Source organism: Meriones unguiculatus, assembly GCF_030254825.1.
Source record: "Meriones unguiculatus strain TT.TT164.6M chromosome 13 unlocalized genomic scaffold, Bangor_MerUng_6.1 Chr13_unordered_Scaffold_37, whole genome shotgun sequence".
NCBI classification, from domain to species: Eukaryota; Metazoa; Chordata; class Mammalia; order Rodentia; family Muridae; genus Meriones; species Meriones unguiculatus.
The window spans coordinates 3,248,317-3,271,210 of NW_026843647.1; positions in this window are offsets into that span (position 1 = coordinate 3,248,317).

Genomic DNA, 22,894 nt, shown 5'->3' on the forward strand with positions numbered 1-22,894 from the left:
AAAAAAAAAAAAAGCCGACCTTTGTCATCGCAACAGCCATCAGACACAGAAAATCCCTCTCTTATCAAGGTGCCAGGTTCCATCCCAGGGACCACACGGTGGCGCTCCAACCATCTGTCAAGGAATCTGGTGCCCTCTGGTGGAGCACACGTGTCACTTAATAACTAGCTTTATATAGATGATGTTTTCATTTAATACTATGTATTTATTTCAATTTAATAAGAACAGACAAGGGCGTGTCTTGAGAGCAGGCTTCCCAGAGTCCTGTGGAGTCGGTACGCAGGAGGTCTCTGTGCTAGATCAAAGCAGGGCCTGGGGCCCCCCACCTGTGTCCATCCTCCAGTGCTCTCCCCAACCTGATGGTAAGATTCTGTTGCTGAGGACAACACCTTCACAAGTCATTGGACACAGCGAATCCCAGCTGGCCCCTACCGAGAACCTTCACCCTTATAGACTGCTGTTTGCGATACAGGAACATACGCTGCATGCCACCAGAAGAGAAAAGTACACACCAACCCAGCCATACACCCTTCACTCTCCAACAGTGACCTGCCTACAAGATTTTCTGGTGCACTTGTGGTATAAAGGTCACAGAAGAGACCAACTAATATCTAGTTGGGTTTCAGGAGGCCCACTCCATGAGAAGGAACCTTGATCCAATACTGCTTGATTGGCCAGGAACCTGAGTCTACAGAGGCCAAGGACATAAGAGAAATCTAAATGCTACAGTTGTGCTAAAGGAGCACAGCCATACTCACAGATTAGTGCCTTGCTAGGCCATCATTGGAAATTTCTCCTGCAGGAGATGGGAATAAATACAGAGACCCACATCCAGTTGATATGCAAACAGTGAGAAGCCTTGGACCATTCCACCCTAAATGAGATGTCTGCAAGAAACCCTAAGCCCCTAAGGGCTCAAGAAACTCTGTGTGCAGAGTGTAAGCGCCAGAGTGGATGAAGGACACAAGGGTAACAAGGCCTTGTAAACACAGCAGGACCAACACACATATGAATGCACCCTGACCCACAAGCTATCTTTTCTTTCACTTTCCCCTGTTGGGGTTGCCTCAACAGGCAAAGAGTATGTGTTCGGTCCTGATGCCACTTGATATGCTGGGGTGGGTGGGTATGCACAGGAGAGGCAGAGTGATCCTCTTTTCTGAAGAGCCAGGTGAGGGATGATAGTGGAAAAAAAGGGAGGGTATGACTGGAAGGAGAAGAATGGGAGGGCTAAGACAGGGATGTAAAATGAATAAATAAAAATTTAAAAAATAAAAATAAGAAATAAGGGGGCAGGAGAGATAGCACAGAGTTTAAGATCACAGGCTGCTCTTCCAGAGTTTCTGAGCTCAATTCCCAGCACCCACATGGTCATATCAATCTATAGTGAGACCTGGTGCCCTCCTCTGGCATGCAGACAGAATAGTGTACAAATAATAAAAAAATCTTCCATAATAAAGAGAACTACACTATGAATCATAAATAAAGTGTCCATCCCTCCAAAAAGAACACTCATTCCCTATTTAATAATAATAATAACAATAATAATAACAATGATAATAAATGAAAGTCTTATTTTTCTCCAAGGGACTCTCATTGAGGCAACAAACCAGACTAATGTGTAGGTTCCATGAGAAGCAATAGATGGCAAAAGAAAAACTCAAGGGTATACTTGTGGGTTGTCAATGCTGCCTCTTCAGGCACCAGGTATCCACCTGGTACACAGGCACACCTATCCATGCAGGCAAAACAGTCATATGTGTAAAAATAAACAAATAGATGGGATTTACACTTCTTAGAAGAAGGGAAAAAAGCACAAGGGTCCATTAGTAAGTAAAGCTAGTTTATTGCACACACAGCCCCAGCTTAAATTTATGTATTCCCAGTTTAAATGTGTCCAGTTTAAATTCCCTGCTCAGCCAGGGCCCAGCCAGTCCCTGCTCACTGCAGAAGGAATCCTGGGGTCCCTGCCCCCCTTTCTTTTAGTGATTGCAAACTCTCCCAGTCAAAACAGAGCTGGTCCCAGGAAGGCAGACAGAGATTATAAATCATTCTTAAAGGCTGTAACAAGAAGCCAGGTGTGGTGTCGCATGCCTGTGGCTGTCAGTGGGGCAAGCAGAGGCTGGTGTGAGTTCCAGGCCATCTGGGTTTGCAAAACGAGTTCAGGACATGCAAGGCCACAAGAGAAACCCTCTCTCCAAAAGGAAGGGTTTGCACCCCTGCCAGCTCTTCACACTCACATGTCCTAAGTCATAAAGTATGACTTCAACCAGGCTATAAGAAAGTCCTGCCAAGCACAGTGCACACACCTTTAATCCCAACACTCGGGAGGCAGAGGCAGGTAGATGTCTGTGAGTATGTCTGGGAGTTCGAGGCCAGCCTGGTATACAATGAGGCCTGGAAAGCCAGGACTACACAGAGAAAACCTGTCTCAAAAACCCAAATTAATAATAATAATGATAATAATAATAAGATTGAAATAAAAAAAAATCAGAGCCAGGCCTGCTGGCACATTGTCAGAACCAGGTTCCTTTCCCAAGGAAGGCACACAGTAGAGTTTATGGGAAAAATAGCAGATGGAAGAAAGATTTGAAACTTCATTTTATTTCATTTTTAAAATCTCAATTACATTAATTCTTAGTGGATTTGAGAGAGCAAAGACTTAAAATCAGTGGGTATTGTTTTAAAGTTTAAAGCATAAGCATGAATAAAGCCTAGTTAGTTGGAAACATGTCCAGCCTCCTTTGGGGAAGAACTAGCCTTAAGGGGACAAATTAACCTTACTGCATTCTTTCCTGCCCACTAATTATACAGTTGCTAGGAAACTGGCCCATAGGACCAGGCCAGAACTGTTTGTGGTCTTGATGCCCAAAGTAACCAATCATTTCAAACTCAGTTTCCATTACACAATCATGTAAAGCCAAAGCATGTAAGTCCCTGCTTGCAGTTTTGCCCCATAAAAACCTTGCTTCCCTAGATCTCAGGGCTACATTCCTGTCCTGTGTCCACAGGAAGTTTGTGTCCCATGTCTGAACACGTATACAATTTTAAAAACCTCATGTATTTACAGCAGAGTGTATCCCAGGTCTTTTGGGGTTCCCAAAATGGCATAACAGTTTCACTCTGAATAATACCATTAGTAATTTATAAACATCTCCCAATGACAATAAACACTTGTAGCCACAGAAAACAACCAAAAACCTACCCAATCCCCCTTAAGGAAAATATGACATCATTCTCATTGATTTATTCTAGCTGACATTTTGGACATGCAGAAATCCTGTTGGGGGCCCAAAGAAAATTGGAAAAATGTTTAATTAAGTAAGCAATATTTGTGGTCCAGTCTTTGAATGTTGAGAAAATAATAAAAGTCCTGTTTAGAACAGTTTAAAATGCTGGACCAATTAAGATTTGTAGCTTTCTTCAAAGCTCTCTTGGGAGCAGGCCGTGATGAGAAACAGCAATTGAAGTTGTTGAGGCAGGAACAAGCACAATTCTGGAACATGCAAGATACAAACAGATGTGTCAATGTCTCAGCATGCTGGAAGAAAAATTCTGTCAGGTTTGGTCCAGCATCTCCAGTATTCACTCCTTTTGTTCTAAACACATATACTTTCTCACAAGCATTACACAGTTCTAAAATTATAAATGTATGAGATGTTCAGAATAAAATTGAACTGTGAACCAATTTTGTCAATGCCAATTAAAAGAATGGCATAATAAATTTTGAGGATATTATAGCCAAGGATTTATTGGCCATGTACTGCTGAAGTTCTGGTTAGAGACTTTTTTTTATGTCTCAGTCAGTTTTAGAGTTGTTCCCATGTGAAGGGATAATCAATTTATATTACCTGTTCTGTTTCATCTTCTTGATTTCTCTCTTCTTGTGTGTGGCCAAGGTCTTCAGGTGGTCTTCCTCTGTGATAGCTGATTTTTATTAGTTTTGAAGGAACCCATAATTTCTATTCTCCCGTGTGAACATATGCAAAACCTCTTCCCCAGTGTAACACATTCCCTATTGTCTATTGTGAAGTTGGGGTATCTTTGAAATATATAGGCTGAAATGATTCAGCAGGTTTTTTTTTTTTCTATAACCCAGTGTTTTTGTGCAGCTGTTGTTTGTTGTTTATTAACATTTAAGAAATTTAAGGTCAATAAAGCATTATGTAATCTATCTCTGTGGTGTTTTAATACCCTTCTCCGTTGGTTAAGCATGTCCCTTAAAGTACGTTTCGATTTTTCAATGACTGCTTGACTGGCAGGATTGTGATGTATACCTGCTACATACTTTATCTTATAATATGTAAAAAAAATCTTTCCATTTTATTAGAGACATATGCTGTAGCATTATCAGTCTTAAATTGTGTAGGCATAACCATAACTTCCATCATTTCTAATAAATGTGTAATAACTGAATCAGCCTTCTCAGTACTTATGGCTTTTGCTCATTGGAATCCTGAATATGTGTCTATAGTATGGTGCACATATTTCAGTTTACCAAACTCTATAAAATACAATACGTGATTTGCCAAATTTCATTTTTTTGGTTACCATTAGGGTTACTTTCTGCAGTTAGTGGAGTTTAGTTACATAATGAACAAGTGGGACATTTTCACACAATTTCTTTGGCTTGTTGCCAAGTGTTAGAAAACTCTCTTTTGAAACCTTTGCTGTTAACATGGTGTTTTAATGAAATTCTGAGGCCTCTAACACACTTCCTATCAATAGTTGATCAATTTCATCATTGTCTTGTGTTAGAGGGCCTTGTGGACCCATATCATATCTGATCTATGTTATATACAGTGGATTATTACTATTTCTGATTACTCATTGTAATTGAAGAAACAGTGAAGTTAAGTCCAAATTATCCTGAATTAGATCAGCAGTTTCTATTTGCAGAAAAACTCTTTCTGCATATTGTGAGTCAGTGACTATATTAAGAGATTCTTGAAAATTTGATAACACCAAGAGAATTGTATATAATTTTGATTTTTGAACTGAATCATAAGGATTCAGTTTTTAAGTTTTTATTTTGTTTGTGTGTCAAAATATCCATTCTAAGACAGTCCTCCCTCTGCATAAGAATTCCTGTGGGTGAATGAGTAGAAAACAAGATAACCAAAATACAGGCCCTCTTTGGATTAATATGGTCTATATATTCATCTTGTAATTTCCTTTCTGCCTGAGCCAATTCATTTTCATCTTCAGTTGATAACATTCTTGGACTTTTAAAGTCCTTATCATCCTGTAATAAGTTATTTATCTCTTGAGTAGCTAAATCAAATGTAGGTTATAGCCAGTTAATATCTCACAGCAATTTTTGAAAATCATTGAGAGTTTTAATTGGGTTTTTCTAATTTATACTTTTTGTGGTCGAGTTTTCTGTAGACCCATTTTGCATCCTAGTTAATTAATAGAATCTCATTTTTTACTTTTTTGGGCGCAATCTCTAAACCCCAACAAGGCAAAGTTCTATTTATTTCATGAAAAATATTTTCTAATGTTTTTCTATCTGAATCAGCTAATAAGATATCATCCATATAGTGGTAAATTATGGATTGAGGAAACTGCTTATGAATTATCTCCAACATCTGTTGTACAAAATATTGGCACAAAGTAGGACTGTTCAACATCCCCTGTGCTAAGACCCTCGAGTGATATCTTTTTATTGGACAGCTTCTATTCAAAGTGGGTGCTGAGAAAGCAAACCTTTCTCTATCATGCTCTTGTAAAGGAATTGTGAAAAAGCAATCCTTTAAATCAATCACTATAATAGGCCATTCTTTAGGTAACACGGAAGGCAATGGGATTCCGAATTGTAATGACCCCATTGCCGGAATAATTTTGTTAATGGCTCTGAGATCTGTTAACATCCTCCATTTGCCAGATTTCTTTTTGATGACAAATATAGGAGAATCCCAAGGGCTGTTGGACTCCTCTATATGTTGAGCATCCAGCTGTTCCAGGACTAACTGTTCTAGTGCCAGTAATTTTTCTTTACTCGTAGACCATTGTTCAATCCAAATAGGTTGGTCAGCCAACCACCTTGGTAAGGTTGTGGGATTTTTACTAGCAGTGCCTTCCCAACATGAAGTTGAAAAGACAGCCTCTGTTGTATTTTGTTTATGGACAGCCTATAACTGTTTTTGATGACATTTTAAAATAATTTTAACTTCTTTATCAGGAGTATTACCTGTTTTGCCTCTGAAATTGGGGGTTGTTAATTTGGGTCTCCCATTGTTGTAACAGATCTCTTCCCCATAAGTTTATGGCTATCTCAGCCACATATGGTCTTAGTTTTCTAATTTGACCTTCTGGTCCTGTACATTTAAACCATCTAACACTTTATTTCACTTTAGATAAAGTTCCAACTCCTTGGAATTGGATATCCACCTCTTGAATTGGCTAATTTGGGGGTCAGAATTTAGGAGTGATAACTGTGAATTCAGCCCCAGTATCCACCATGCCTTCAATTTCAATATTATTTAAAATTATCTTTAACTTTGGCCTATGATCATTTATAGAGGTTTGCCAATATATTTGTTCTTTTGTTCCCTTCCTGTTTTTTTTTTATCTATAAAACCTGCCCTGGCCTCACTGTTGAAGTTTTTAATGTTTATTCCCAGAGCAGTGGTGTTTAACTTTCTTGTGTAGGAGGATCCTGTTCTCCATTGGCGCCTGAGAAAGACCCCTCAGGCATTTTTGATAAAGGATTACCCCTTTTATCTGTGCTATACATTCACTAATCCAATGTCAACCCTTGCCACATCTTCTGCATATTCTAGAAATTATAGACTCCCTTTTTGAATTATATTGTTCTTTCTCATAACTCCGTTTGCAGCAACCTTGTCCATCAAAATTAAGACATTTCCCAATGTATTTAGGGGTAACTTCTCCTATCAAGGCCAAATTGGGTGATTGAGGTCTGATGTCAATTTTATTTATAACCCATTCATCTATTTGTGCACACCCTGCTTTTAGTGGCTGTATTACTTCTTTGCATTCAAAATCTTTGCATTTTCAAAGGCTTTTCTAGCTAGTGGATCTGATATACTTGTATCCCCAGCTGAAGTCAATCTTTGCAAAACATTAATGAATGTTTCACATGGAGCTTTGTATGACCTGAGAGAATGGATCAAGCCTTTTTCCTGATTCCTCAACCTTGTCCCAGGTATTTAAGGCTGTTAAGTGACATAATGCTAAGGTTTCTTCATTATATACAGCTTGTATCTCTGTGTCAGCCTATTGGCCATCACCAAACAACTGTTCCTTAGAAACACCAACAGCCCTGGCTCTATTTTTGTATGCTATCTCTCTAGCCTCTTTTCCTCATCATGATAGCCATTGTAAATATGGCTCAGGTTCTTTTATTGCCTTTGCCATATCCTCCCAGTCCTTTGGGATCACTCTACTGATTGGCCAGGAATTCAGCACTTATTTTAAAAATGGTGAATGCATTCCAAAATTGTTGACACTTTCTTTAAATTTTCTCTGGTCTGGCACTTCCACAGGGTGCCATTCAGCCTCATGGTAATCCTGTGGGAAATCATCATCTGCTGGTCTCTGTTATACACTGACTGGATAAGCTAATGTTTGTTTTCTAACCACTTTTGTTTGACTTTACTTATTATTATCTTTTGCCTCTGCCTGAGTATTTTCTTTACTTAGTATTCTAAACATTTTTTTAAGGTCTGTACCCATATTTCACACCTATCTCTCTGTTGTTTGTTTAGTTCAATAATCTCTTCAATCTCTTGTTTTACGCCTCTCTTCTAACTTTTAATTTTTTCTTTATAGTGTTCTAGTTGTTTGTGTTTGCCAGTATCTTTTCTAAATCCTCTGACCTATTTTCCTGTTATTTCTTATGTTATGTAAGTTTTTGTATCTCTTGTTTTATGTCCTGTTTTCAACCTTCATTTTTTCATTATATTGTTCTACTTGTTTTTTGTATTGTTCCAGTATCTTTTCTAAAGCCTTTGCCTTTGAGAAAAAATAAAAGGCTAAATCAATTATTAAAGTTAAATTGAGGAATATGAATGTAACCATAGTCATAATTTCTAAACTTTCCTTTATTTTTGTCTTAAAACCATAGAAGAGATTATCAGCCAAGCTATGAGAAGTCTGTTTTAATGTTTCTCTCATCCTGTTAGAATGTAGTGGCAGCCAGTTTTGTTCAGTCTCAATTCTGCCCAAAGTAGGCTGTCTTTTGTTCTGAGACTTATTTAAGAGTCTCTTTTAAAGAGCCAGTAATTTATCTGGGAGTTTTTAGGTTTAAAGTTTGGGTTGTATCGCTGGGAGCTTATTCCTCTCCCCCACCCAGTTATATTAAAGTAAGATTTAAAGGGTGTGGATACTTAGGTGAGTTAGGTGCAATTTGTTGTTGGTTATTAATATTTACTATTGATAAATCTTTTAGTTAAGCAATGGTTATTCCTAAACAGCTATATAACCAAATCACCACAGAGAGACTAGGATTTATTTAATTAACCTAGAGCACAATGCTGGCCAACAGTTAATCCATCCTAAACCTCTAAGCCTACAGAGTTTCCTACCATTCAGATTCACCCATCATACTTGCCTTTAGTGATATCTTAGTTCCAGGTCATTTCCGCATGTGGTGCCAAGACCTCTCCTGCAGATTCTCCTCTTCTCCTCTTCTGCCTTCTTCCTATTCCTCCCACTCTGGACCAGGATGTCTCACCCTATCCTCTCTTGCTCATTATTGTGGCTGGTTGTTTTAATTGACAATATAGAGAACAAATGGTGGCATGTTTATGCAAAGTTGAGACAGGTGATGCTTAGAAAAAGCATCACAATACAATACCTGGATTGAAACCAGACAGTGGAGGAGAAAAATCAGCATTTGAATGAACAAGGGTAAATTTTATACATTCAAAAAAAGAACATTATACCAATAAAATCCCTTGTATCATATCAGAACAACATGGTCTAAAACTAGTCCTCAATAGTAACAAAAAATAATTAACAGCCTGTATATGCATGGAAACTTAATTCTACTCAATGACAGCTGGATTATGGAAGAAATAAACTAATTAGACTTTCTAGAATTGAATAAAAATGAAGGCACAACTTACCCAAACTAATGAGACATGATGAAAGTAATTCTAAGAGGAAAGTTCATAAAAATGCCTTCATAAAGAAATATGAGGCATCTCAAATCAACATAACAAAACAAGTGAAAGACCTATTCAAAAGGAAGCAGACATACATAAGAGGAGTAGATGGATAGAAATAATCAAACTTAAGGCAGAAATCAATAAATTAAAACAAAGAAAATTCAAAGAATAAACAAAAGCAAGAGCTGGTTCTTGGAGAAAATGACAAAGATAGACAAACCTTTAGCCTAACTAAAACACACGGATACACTATACAAATCAGCAAAATCAGAAAATAAAAGGAGGTACAATTACAGACACTGAGGAAATTCAAAGTATCATTAGGTTTTACCTTAAAAGTCTATATGCCACAAAATTTAAAAATCTAAGTGAAATGGAATATTTTCTTGCTAGATTCCACTAATCAAAGTTGAATCTGGATCAGTTAATTAAATTAATAGTCCTATATGCCCTAATGAAATAGAAGCAGTCATCAAAAGTCTCCATGCCATACAAAGCCCAGAGCCTCATGGTTTCAGCTCAGGATTCTACCAGACCTTCAAAGAAGAGGTAACACCAATACTCTTCAAATAATTTCACAAAACAGAAAAAGAAGGAACATTACCAAACTCATTCTATGAGGCCACATTCACCTTGATACCTAAACCTCACAAAAGCTAACTGAAAGGCAGGAATATACTAAGAAAGATAATTTCAGACCATTCTCTCTTATGAATAGTGAAACAAAAGTACTCAATACAATACTCACAAAATTAATCCAAGAAAACAACAAAGATCTCATTTACCATGACCAAGTAGGCTTCATCTTAGGCATGCAGGGGAGGTACAATATACAGAAATCCATTAGTGAAATCCACCACATAAACAAACTGAAAAATAAAAAACCACATGATCATCTCAATAGATGCTGAAAAGCATTTAATAAAATTCAAGATCAATTAATGTTTAAAGTCTTAGAGATATCAGAGATAAAAGGCACATGCCTAAACACAGTAAAGATAATATACAACAAGCCTATAGCAAACATCAAACTAAATGGAAAGCAATTCAAATCAATCCCACTGAAATCGGAGACAAGTCAAGCTTGCTCACTCTCTCCTTTCTCTTCAACATAGTACTGGAAGTTCTAGTTAGAACAGTAAAACAACTAAAGCAAATCAAGGGGATACAAAGAAGAAAGGAAGAAGTCAAAGTATCACTATTCACAGATGATATGATAGTATACATGAGTGAACCGAGAACTACTACAGCTGATAAACACCTTCAGCAAAAGTGGCTGGATACAAAGTTACTAAAAAATATCTGAAGCCCTCTTGTATAGAAAAGACTAAAGGGTTGAGAAAGAAATTTGGGGGGGGAACCTTGCAATAGCCACAAATAACATAAAGTGCAATGGTGTGACTCTAACCAAGCAAGTGAAAAAAATCTGTATAAAAAAATTCAAGTTGTTGAAGAACGGAATTGAAGAAGATATCATAAGATGGAACAATCTCCCATACTCATGGATCAGTAGGAATAACAGCAAAATGGCCATCCTACCAAAAGAAATGTAAACATTCAATGCAATTCCCATCAAAATACCAACACAATTCTTTAAAGACCTTGAAAGAACAATTCTCAACATCACATAAAAACACAAAGCCAGAAAAGTTAAAAGAATCCAGTACAATAAAAAACTCCTGGAGGTATCTCCATCCTGGATCTCAAGCTGTATTACAGAGAAACAGTAAAAACAGTGTGGCACTGGCATAGAAACATAATGGTGGACCAGTGGAATTGAATCAAAGACCCAGAAATAAATCCACACACCTACAACACCTGAGTTTTGACAAAGAAGCCAAAACCATTCAATGGAAAAAAGAACATCTTCAACCAATGGTGCTTGTCTAACTGGATGTCCACATATAGAAAGATACAAATAAATCCATACTTATCACCCTGCATAAAAGTAAAGTCCTAGTGGATCAAATACCTCAACATAAAACTAACACTCTTAACCTGTTATTTAAAAAAAATGAGGAAGAGGCTTGAACACATTGGCACACAAGACAACTTCTTGAACAGAACAGCAGCAGCACAGGCTCTAAGATCAACAATCAATAATTGGGATTTCATGAAACTTAAAAGCTTCTCTAAAGCAAAGGACATTGTCAGCAGAACAAAATGATGGCTTACAGACTGGGAAAGGATCTTCACCAACTCTACATCTGACAGAAGGCTAATATCCAGAATATATAAATAACCCAACAAATCAAATAATCCAATTTAAAATAGGGTTCAGAGCTAAACAGAAATTCTCAACAGAGGAATATTGAATGGTGTATAAACACTTAAAAATGCTCAACATCCTTAAAAATCTGAGAAATGAAAATCAAAACAACTCTGAGACTCCACCTCACACCCATCAGAATGGCTAAGATCAAAAACTCAAGGGATAATACATGCTGGAGAGGATGTGCAGAAAGGAGAACCCTCCTCCATTGCCGGTAGAATGTAAACTTGTACAACCATTTTGGAAATCAGTCTGGCACTTTCTCAGAAAACTGGGAATACTGCTACCCCAAGACCCAGCTAAACACCTCCTAGACATATATCAGAAAGATGCTCAACCATACAACAAGGGCTTTTGCTCAACTATGACTATAACAGCTTTATTCATAATAGCCAGAAACTAGAATCAAACTAGATGTCCCTCAATGGGGGAATGGATACAGAAATTGTGGTACATTTATACAATGAAATACTACTCAGGTATTAAAAACAAGAAAATAATGAAATTTGCAGACAAATGGATGGAACTAAAAAAGATCACCCTGAGTGATGTATCCCAGAAGCAGAAATACATGTATGGTATATATTCACTTATAAGTGGACATTACCCATACAATGTAGATTGGACATACTAAAATTTACAGACTTTTAAAAGCTAAAGTACAAGGAGAAACATAGGGAAGATGCTTAATTCTCATTCAGAAAAGACAACAGGATAGACGCCAGAAGAAGAGAGAGAACAGGGAAGGAGCCTTCCATGGATGAACACTAAGTGACTCCACTCAAGAAGTGATTGAAGCAGATGCAGAGACCCACAGTAAAATTTTGTATAGAGCACAAAAAGTCTTATTGAAGAAGTGGGAGATAGAAGGACCTAAAAGGGGTCAGGAGTCACACAAGGAGATCAACAAAGAAAAAATATCTGGGTCCTGGGGGCCTGCAGAGACTGTTGCATCAACAAAAGAGCATGAGACGACTTAGGTCTCCTGCTCAGATGTAGCCCATAAACAGCTCAGTCTCCATATGGGATTCCTAGTAAGGGGAGAAGTGATAGTCTCTGAACTCGGTTGCCTGCTTCTTGATCACTTCTCCCTGGTGGGGCCACCTACACAGCCTACAGATGAATAGGATACAGGGAGTCTTAATGGAACCTGATAGGCTAGGGTCTGATAGGACCTTTCCTATCAGAGGACTACAGGAGAAGGATAGGGGAAGAGGAGGGAGGGATAGTGGGACATAGAGTAGATGAGGGAGGGGGCTACAAGTGGAATTCAAAGTGAATAAACTGTAAAAATTAATGATAAACATGGGTGACAGAATGAAGCATAAATAAGACACAATTTACTGAGAAACACAAAAAATACTCATCATTTTTAATCATAGATCTAGCTAGAAAAAAAAACTTAGGCAACCAATACCTCAAATGAAAAATAATGTATGTATAGTGTCCATCTTGGCACTATAGTAAAAGAGAATGTAATAGGATGCACACAATATCATTGGAAATCTTTCTTCATGCACTGGACATGGAGTGACTTGTAGGAGTTGAGATGTTGATATACTTTCTTCCCACAGATCAGCAGGAATATATCCCTTGCTGAATTCAAGAGTACCCAAACCTTGAGAGAAACCAGTGCCTGTCCATGGCAGTGACCTTCCTGTCCTTTGAGGATCCTCTGGGCTTGGCCATGGCCTGCATGGCTTTGTGCTAATCTGTCAGCACAGCTATAGTTTTGGGGATCTTTCTCAAGCACCATGACTCACCCATCATTAAGTCCAATAACCAGACTATAATAAAATACCTTAGTGTCTTCAAATGAAATTATTTACCCCTACTTTTAGTAAGTTTATATAAAATGTATTTCTAACCGTAACTAAAAGAGCCCTTCATTTAAACAATGTTATATAGATACACTCTATTTCAGAATAGAAACCACTTCTGAAAAAACATTTTAGTAAGTTATACATGTTACTTTTTAATTCATGGATATATAAGTATTCAAATTTTAATTACATAATCGTAATTGTGATAAATAATACCGGTACTATATTTTTTCCCTTAGTATTTTATTTTTCTGGAGGAAACAGGAATTAGGCTGACAGTTGACATCTTCTGTTGGACAGGCAAAAATCTGGACCTCTGGCAAAGGGAGCTTGAAATATTGTACATCCACAGCAGAAATCAGTGTGCAGAATTTTCAAAATGATGAAAATAAATCTAACATGTGAACCACTTATAACTTTCCTTGACATATGCATAATGGTCTCAACATACTCCTTCAAAAATATTTTCTCATCCCTACTCATTGCTATTCTGTTCATAATAGGTACAAAATGGGAACACCTAAATATCCTTCAACTGATATAGATAAGTGAAATGGTATGCACATAAGCAGATAGAAATATAAATGACGATATTGATTTAGGTAACTCAGATCCAGAAAACAGATATCACATGTCCTATCTACTCTGAAGCATGTAGCTCTAGATCTTCAGTTGTGAGTAGTCACCCTACTGTGAAAGAAAAGAAAGATTGTCATGAAAGACTGGGGACCAGCCCCAGCAGTTGATAGTTTCCAGAGAAAAGGGAAGGATAAGGCAGGGCAGAAATGAGTCAGAAATGGTTGTCCAAAGAAACTTAGAGTCTTGACTGACTGGCAGTCATAGTACCTCTTTATTTAGACAGATTTCAATAATAAAAGATGGATTCACATTGTTCTAAAACATAGATGATATCCTTTTTGTCCCCAGACGTGTGTTTTAACTGTCTCTTGGTCATAAATTTAGTCATCATTGATAAACCTTATCTTTTACTATCATTTTTCTTCATCAGTCCCATAACCTGACAGTTTTGAGGATCTGGAGGCATATTTGCCACAGCCTGAAAGCCCATTCTCAGGTTGGAAGCATTCTGAGATTCAATGGCAATAAATAAAAAATCTTTAAGCAGCCTTGGACATATTGCTTTGTCCTGAGAAGTATATTATCAAATTTTAATGGACAACCTCAAGAAAAACAATTTAGGCCAAAGCAGCAACAGTTATTATTCAATTCCTGGCATAAATCAATGTCTATACCTCATATCTTTGTAGAATTTATTTATGTGCTAAATCTAAGTATTTTTTTCATTATTTTGGTCATACAACACTACAGTGATACTGTGAAAGCTGATATTTCTAGGAAAAGGAGGTCATAATACCTCACTTTTAAAATCATTTTTACAAAACAGTTTTTGTCCATCATTATAGATCCTAGTTTAAGGTGATGATATCTCCAGACATTCATTTACAGCTCCATATAGTCATGGGGGGCATATCATATGTAACTCCTAATCTCATATGCAAAGTAATCACCTGAGGATACAGCAGTATGAGGTATTTATTCTCCAATGATATCAACTCTCCTAGCACTACAAACTTTGTTTGCCTTTTTAAGAGTATGTTGTTCTGATTATTTTCTTCTTGAGGAAGCATAGGGGTAGATTTTTCAAGACTGTCTTGGAGCTGAAGTCTCATAAGGAGTTCTCTGCCATTTTTATGTGAGTTACAACTTCCACAAGGAAGACATTCATGTAGGGCCAGATAATTGATATTTCTGAGAGGGGCAGTATGCTCAGAATTTTTCTGGGGAAGCTTAGAAGCAGTACCACAGAGTGAAGGCATAAATGATTCATTAAAAATTTTCTCATTGCTCCAATGTCCCCAGGTCATACATGTACTGAAAGCCCTCTAAGCATGTAGCAAGTGGAGATCAAGACCAAGCCTGAAAGATAGCATGAAGGCTACTATAACATGCAGCTCAGCTGTGCTGGATCTTTGTCAAATAGCTGTGCTGACTTCATGGCTTTAACTGTATATGAACTTTGGTGAGGTTTTAATCCATTTGGAGGTGACGTTGAGTGAAAATAAGCACCTATTTCTATGTTTCTACATATAGACATCTAGTTTGGTCAGCACCATTTATGAAGATTTTATCTGTTTTTCCAATGTGTATTTCTTGCATTCCAGTGTGTATTTCTATTTTTTGTTATAGTACTAGTGCATTTACATAATCAAATATTACTCAGACATTTAAAAAATCAAATCATGAAACATGAAGGTAAATGCAGATTTGCAGGTAACTGAGAGTGAGAGAACCTAGACCCAAAAAGAGAAATAGGGTATGTATTTGCTTTACATATGTATTAGTTGCAAGATGTATAATATGCAAGCAACTGAACATAATACCACAGGGGATACATACAGATTAAGAACTGGAGGTTAGGGCAGGCAGAGATTTCTCCATAGGAAAGGGAAATAAAATACTTGGAACAAATGGAAAGTGGGCTAAAAAGATAGAATTGAAGGGGATTGGGAAAGGAAGAGGGCAATGAAAAGGTAACATGAGAAAAGACAGGTAAAATTAAGGGTCATTGGAAACCTAATGCAATAGAAACTTTCTAAATCATATTTATAAAAAGAGCCAATATAAATGAAATCACCACACAAGAAGAAAGTCCCAAATGGAAATTTCTTGACACTAAGTAAAGCATCCAGTACTGGTAATATTTAACTGAGGTACTGGTTAAAGTAGTGTGATTGTAATGCCAAAACAATACAGGCTTTTGCCAAGTCTATAGGATGCTCTTCAGAAATTGACTGCAATGCCCTCTTGCTGGAGACAACACTTACACTTACCTGGAACATAGATAAATAGAGCTTGTGCTTACATAGAACCTTCACACTTACATTCTAGCAACTTTGATATGTGATGTACTTTGCAACTACAAGAGGAGAAATATAAACACTAACCCAGATACCAAATTTTTGAACTATAACAGTGCTCTACCTGTAAGACATATTAGTGCAAGAGTTGTAGGAGTAAATACCAATCTATAGTTTGACTTAAGGCCCACTTCACATGATGGAATCCACACCTAACACTGGTTTATTGATCAAGAAAAGGAAATTACACAGCCCATGGTTCTGGGGAAAAAACAAACAGTACATTCTACTAAAAGTAATAAATGACCATTGACACCATTCTGCTATACTCATAGACCAGTATCTTGTTCAGCCATCATCCAAAAAAGTATCATCCTGCATCTGATGGAGACAATTTCAGAGACCCATGGAGAAAATAGACAGTCAGTGAAAGACCTCAGAATATGCCCTTCAGGCTCTTCAGTAATTCAGCCAGAAGAGTGTAAGAGCCAGAAAAGAAAGAGGATATCAAAGAACAAAGCACTATAAATTAAGAGGACTGAAGAATAAACTGTGAGAGACTGAGGCACCATGCACAAGGCCTTTAGTGTTCTCTCCCTAGCCCTATCTCTAATTGATAACTGCTTGCAAATGAAAATGTAGTTTTCTCCAAGGGACACTCATTTTATCCAAGGGACTACTCTTAATTGTATTTTTAAGAGTACATTCCAATAGGCAGATGCCCAAAAATTTTTCTCACTGACAAGTTTGGATTCTCATGTCCTAGAATTCTGGCATTCATTTAAAATGTTTTTATCATAGTTCTCATTTTAATTTGCTGAAGATTTTTTTCTAAAGCTACATGTCCTCTGTGTGTATAACATTGTTTCAAGTTTAATATTTTGTGAGATTCCTGCATGTTTGAGCAAGTCTACATCATTTCCCAACTTGGGCTCTTTTTCTTTTTTTTTTTTTCCTACTCGGATGTGTTTGTTTTTGTCTTTTTGCTATTTTATTTTCTTATTATACATTATAGCTCTCCTTGTTTAATATGAGGGTGAATTTAGACAGAATAGAAGGGGAGATGGGAAAGAGTTGCCAGGATTAGAGGAACATAAAACTTTAATCCGGATGAATATATAAGTAAAATGACTATTTTTAAAAGAAGAAAAGGAGGAGGAGAAGGAGAAGGAGGAGGATGAAGAGATAGAAAAAAAGGAGGAGTTGGAGAAAGAAGAGAAGCAGGAGGAGGAGAAGGATGAGAAGATGAAGATGAAGAAGAAGAAAGAAGAAGAAGAAGAAGAAGAAGAAGAAGAAGAAGAAGAAGAAGACAAGTGTGTCAAAAGAAAGGTTAAATAGCTATGCACAAAAGATCCAGAAAATCTAAAAAGTGCAAAAAAATAATTTATGAATAATAAAAATAGAAAAAGAAGACAAAACTCAGATCAAAAATTCTAGAAAATATTTTCAGGAAAATAATAGAAGAATGTATCCTTAACCTAATGAAGAAGGGGTAGCCTATAAAAGTACAAAAAGTATATAGAACAACAATTAAAGTGTACCAGAAAAGAAATTGTGCTCAGCACATAAAATTAAAACATTAAATGTAAAGAAAAGTATATTAAACAAAGAAGGGATATTAAAAGTTGCAAGTTGAAAATACTAAGTTGCATATAAATTCAGGCTCTTTAGAATAACTCCTGATCTCTCAAGAGAGAAAGAATGAATAATCCGAAGCATCAAATCAAGAGGCAAAAACCCCACACCATAACTACAAAATAAAGGGAAATAATAAACATTGCTCATTGAAATCTCTCAACTTGGATGTTCAATTCTCCAATAGAAAGTCAGGAACTAACAGAATGGACTAAACAACAATGTCCATTTTTCTGCTGCATCTACTGAACACTCTTTATCATCCAGGTTGGACAGCATCTCTGTTTAAAAGGATGGAAGGAGACAGTAGAAGTAAGTGGACCAAAAAAGAAGTTTAGGGGAACTTTATTTTATAAAGTTCACACAAACAAATACTAAAATTCTTGAGTCAATTTAAAAGAGAGTATGTACTGTACATACTGAATGAGGATATGCAACAGATGACTTGGACTGGTCCAGCACACATCTACACTCATGTTTACTGAAGCAAAGCTTACCATATGCTAAGAGAGAATGGACTTGATTGTCCTGAATCACATGAGTGCAAAATATATTATTCAAATTTTATTCATGGAAAACATGTACTTTTGTTTTTTGAGATTTTTAATATAATCACATTATTTCTCATTTCTCTGTCCTACCTACAAAATCTCTTATATATCCCTCTTTTGGCTCTTTCAATTTCAAGTCTTGGGTTGCCAATAACTGCTATTACATGTATCGTGTGTGTGTGTGTGTGTATGTGTGTGTGTGTATATATGCAAGAGTGAGAGAGAACATTTAACATTTCAAGAAAGGCAATCATTTTACTTTGAAATTGTGGATGAACTCAAAATGTATCAAGTTATGACCTGAGCTAGACACAGAAATGAAACATTGTCTGACTTATAACTGGGTTATAAGCACTCAGTGCTCTGAAATAAGAACTGAATAGTCAGTATTAGAGCCTGAACATCAGGGTGTAGTGGCATGACTTATCAAAGAACACATTTCAGTGACAAGAGGAATAATATAAAGAAATACTTTGGGGTGCATGCCTAAGAGCTATTAATAATAGCTTACATTGTTTACTTGAGAAATATTCTCTGTATATTTTTTAAATCTCAATAACCAAAATGTTATAATTACGGTGTAAGAGATATTAATTTATTTATATATTATTTACTCTTCCATCAATTTTCCTTCCATTTTCACCCTCCTGAGTTTTGAGTAATCATTCTTTGCTCTTTTGAAAATTCAAGCCACTTTTTCATAAACTATTTTTACACACTTAACATACCAAAATTTGATTTGTACAATATTTTACAATATTATAATACTAGGAATATATGACAAACCACTGAATTTTATTAAGGGTATTTATTATATATAGTATCACAGGAAAAAGGAAAATGAGTAGAGATGAAATACTATTCTTTCTAGTTGTTTTTAAGAGACAGTTGCCTGAGTCCAGCCATCTCATGAAAAAAAAAAACTCATTTTTTCTTTTTTATTGATTATTACAATTTATTCACCTTGTTTTCTGGCTGTACGCCCCTCCTTCATCTTCCACCAGTTACAACCTACCTCCCTCTTCTACCCCTATGCCCCTCTCCTAGTCCACTGATAGGGAAAATCCTCCTTCCCTACTATCTTATCCTAGTCTATCTTATCAAGTCTTACCAAGAATGGCTGCACTTTCTTCCTCTGTGACCTGGCAAGTCTGCATCTTCCAGGAGTAGCTGATCAAGGAGCCTTCCACTGAATTCATTTCAGAGACAGCCCCTGTCACCCTTAATAGGGAACTCACATGGAAACTGAGATACTTATGAGCTACATCTGAGCAGGGATTCTAGGTGTTCTTCATTCATGGTCCTTGGTTGGAACAGGACCCCCCCAGGCCCATATTTTTGGGCTCAATTGGCCTCCTTGTGGAGGGCCTCTCACATCCAGGTCTTTCTACCTCCTAAATATTCCATATAAATCCATGCTTTCTGCACAAAATTTGGCTATGAGTTTAACCATCTTCTTCAATACCCTGCTATGTAGATTCTTTCAGAGGCCCTCTGTGGTAGTTTCCTGCCCTGTTCCCTATCTTCCCCCATTACCGATGTCTATCCCATTTGCCCTTCTGAATGAGGATTAAGCATCTTCCTTAGGGTTCTTCCTGTTGTTTAGATCCTTTAGGACTCTAGCTTTTAGTATTTTTAATCCTGTATTATATGGCTAATATCCACATATAAGTGAGTATATACCATGAGTGTCTTTCTGCTTCTGGATACCTCACTCAGAGTGATCTTTTCTAGTTGCATCCACTTGCCTGCTGATTTCCTTGTTTTTAATTGCTGAATAGTATTGCATTGTATAAATGTGCCACAATTTCTGTGTTTATTTCTCGGTTTGGGGACATCTAAGTTGTTTCCAGATTCTGGCTATTGTCAATAAAGTTGTTATGAGTATAGTTGAGCAAATGTCCTTGTTGTATGGTTGATAATCTTCTGAATATATGCCCATGGTTGGTATAACTGAATATTCTAGTAGCACTATTCATAATTTTCTGAGAAAGCACCAGATTGATTTCCAAAGTGCTTGTACAAGTGTATATTCCCACCATTAATGGAGGAGGGTTCCCTTTTCTCCAAATGAGAGTACACATGAATGACCCTAAAAATTCAACCAGGGAACTCCTACAGCTGATCAACACTTTCAGCAAAATGACTGTATACAAAATTAAATTAAAAAATCTGAAGCCCTCCTGTATATAAAAGACAAATGGGCTCAGAAAGAAATTAGGGAAACAAAACCCCTTCACAAAAGCCACACATAATATAAAGTACCTTGGTGTGACTCTAATCAAGCAAGTGAATGATTTGTATGGAAGAAAGAACTTCAAGGAAGATATCAGAAGATCTCCCATTCTCTGGGATTGGTATGATTCACATAGTAAAAATGGTCACTCTACCAAAAGAAATCTAAAGAGTCAATGCAATTCCAATCAAAGTACCAGCACAACTCATTGCAGACCTTGAAAGAACAATTCTCAGTTTCATATGGAAAAAAAAAAAAAAAAAAAAAAAAAAACAAAAAAAAAAACAGAATTGATTTTAAAAAAATGCCTGTACAATAAAAGATTTTCTGGAGGTATCTTCATCTGAGATCTCAAGTAGTACTATAGTGCAACAGTAATAAAAATGGCATGGTACTGGCACCTGTACTTTAAATCTTAAAGGGGTGTGCATCTACTCATAATCATTTTTATTAAATCATATCAAGAAGCTGAGGGGAAAAACAAATATACAGGAATCAACTGCTGTCTCAGTTTTAGACCCAGTTTGAGGGAGTCCAGACAGCCAATGCTACCTTGGGCTATTGTTTCGGCTCATCAACCTTAAATCATCCCTGGCTTTTTTATTAACGGTGTACTTTTCTTAACTTTAAATTGTTCTTTAAGATATTTTACATCAGAGCCATTAGCAAAAACATCTTCCCTGACCTTGTTAAACAATCTATTTTACCAAATTCTTTCTAAGTATAATGGTCATTGCTAACAATCTACATCTATGGCTCCTTTCAAGGGCAGTGGTTAATTCATTAATCTGCTCCAGTAAACATGTGAAAAGAGATCAAGCATTGTTAATTTTAAATGCCAGTGATATTGCCCAGTGATGACCTAGAAGTCTTCTTAGAGTTTTCATACAACTCATGTCATGAGGTATGTGGGCATCATAAGGGAAACAAGCAGAGATATGCTACATAAGAGCACAAAGTCCTCAGGAAAATCAGTTCTTGGGATTATGCTTCTCCAAGACAAACTCATTGTGACTATGCTAACAGGGCAGCCACATTCCATTAGTTCTACAGCTGTTTTGCTGTTGCTCCTGCATGGCTCTTGACAGGGACAGGTAGCCAAAATAGTTTGCCTATAGATGGGTAAGAGGGGGGTGAGGTTAGCTCAGGCCCTGGGAAGGAGAATTCAGGGTATTGCATGGGTTGTACTAGCCTGGAAGACCAGATAACATGGAAGGAGTGAAGGATTGCTGAGAGAAAATGGCAGGTAGATTTGATTTGATATTTTAACTAGGAACCTCTGCCATTAGTTTCAGGTTTGAATCCTACTTCTATGGTAACATAAACTTCAGAGAGAGTAGCATTTTTTCCATTGGATAATTATTATCAAGTGAGGGAGGGCAGTTACCGAAAGTAGACTCAAATTTTTGCTTTTTGTTTTTCTTACTATATTTTATTTTATTAATTGTTTTTATTTTTCACAATTTATTTATTATATATGCTGATTGAAGGTCACTCCCTCAACATTTACTAGTACCACCCTCCCTCCATTTTTACCCATCCCCTTTCCCTAGACCACTCAAAAGGGGAGTTCCTCTCCTCTGCCATCCACCCATACATTATCAGAACAGTACTCAGCTATTAAAATAGAGACATAAAATTTCTGCTCTTATTTCTTTTCCATGGGCCACTGTACTCACCTCAGAAGATTTCATACCATGAAGCTTACCTGCAACCTTACTTTGAACTAGACACTAAGTATAACTCTTTTTAAAGAGTCCCACTCCAAGACACTGTTTTATTGACCATCTCACATCCAGAAACATGTGAAATTTGAAATGCTATGAAGTCTAAAACGTTTTATCACAGGCATTTAAGAGAATGTGATTCTCTTGCTGCCTGGAGGGCTGTTTCCCACCAGCCCAGGAAGTCATGAGGGGCAGAAGATGAGTAGTATAAAGCTTGGAAAGCCCGCAAGCATAACAGTGGTCAGCCACTCTGGGAACCACCTCAGAAAGTAAGTTCAACTTTAATTCTAGAAAAGAGAAAACAGAGGCTTATATCCCTTGGGGAGTGCCTGCGATGCTCCAAGTATAGGTGTAGATAATTGTTTAATACTAGGCAATTCAAGGATGCTCAATTTGCATTAAACAGCACATTCCTAGTATATGAATAATAATAATAACACAGAACCAAATTATCCTATATTTGAAGGGAGGGGAGAGTTATCAGGGATCTGTGTCAAAGGCCGTATATCAAATTTGATTGGTGGTGTTGATGTCTAAAGACACTCTCCAGATGAAGTCAGGCAGAGAAAACTCACCCTTGACATGATTACACATCTAGGCCAGAAGCACTGTCATACATGGAAAAGAAAGCCTC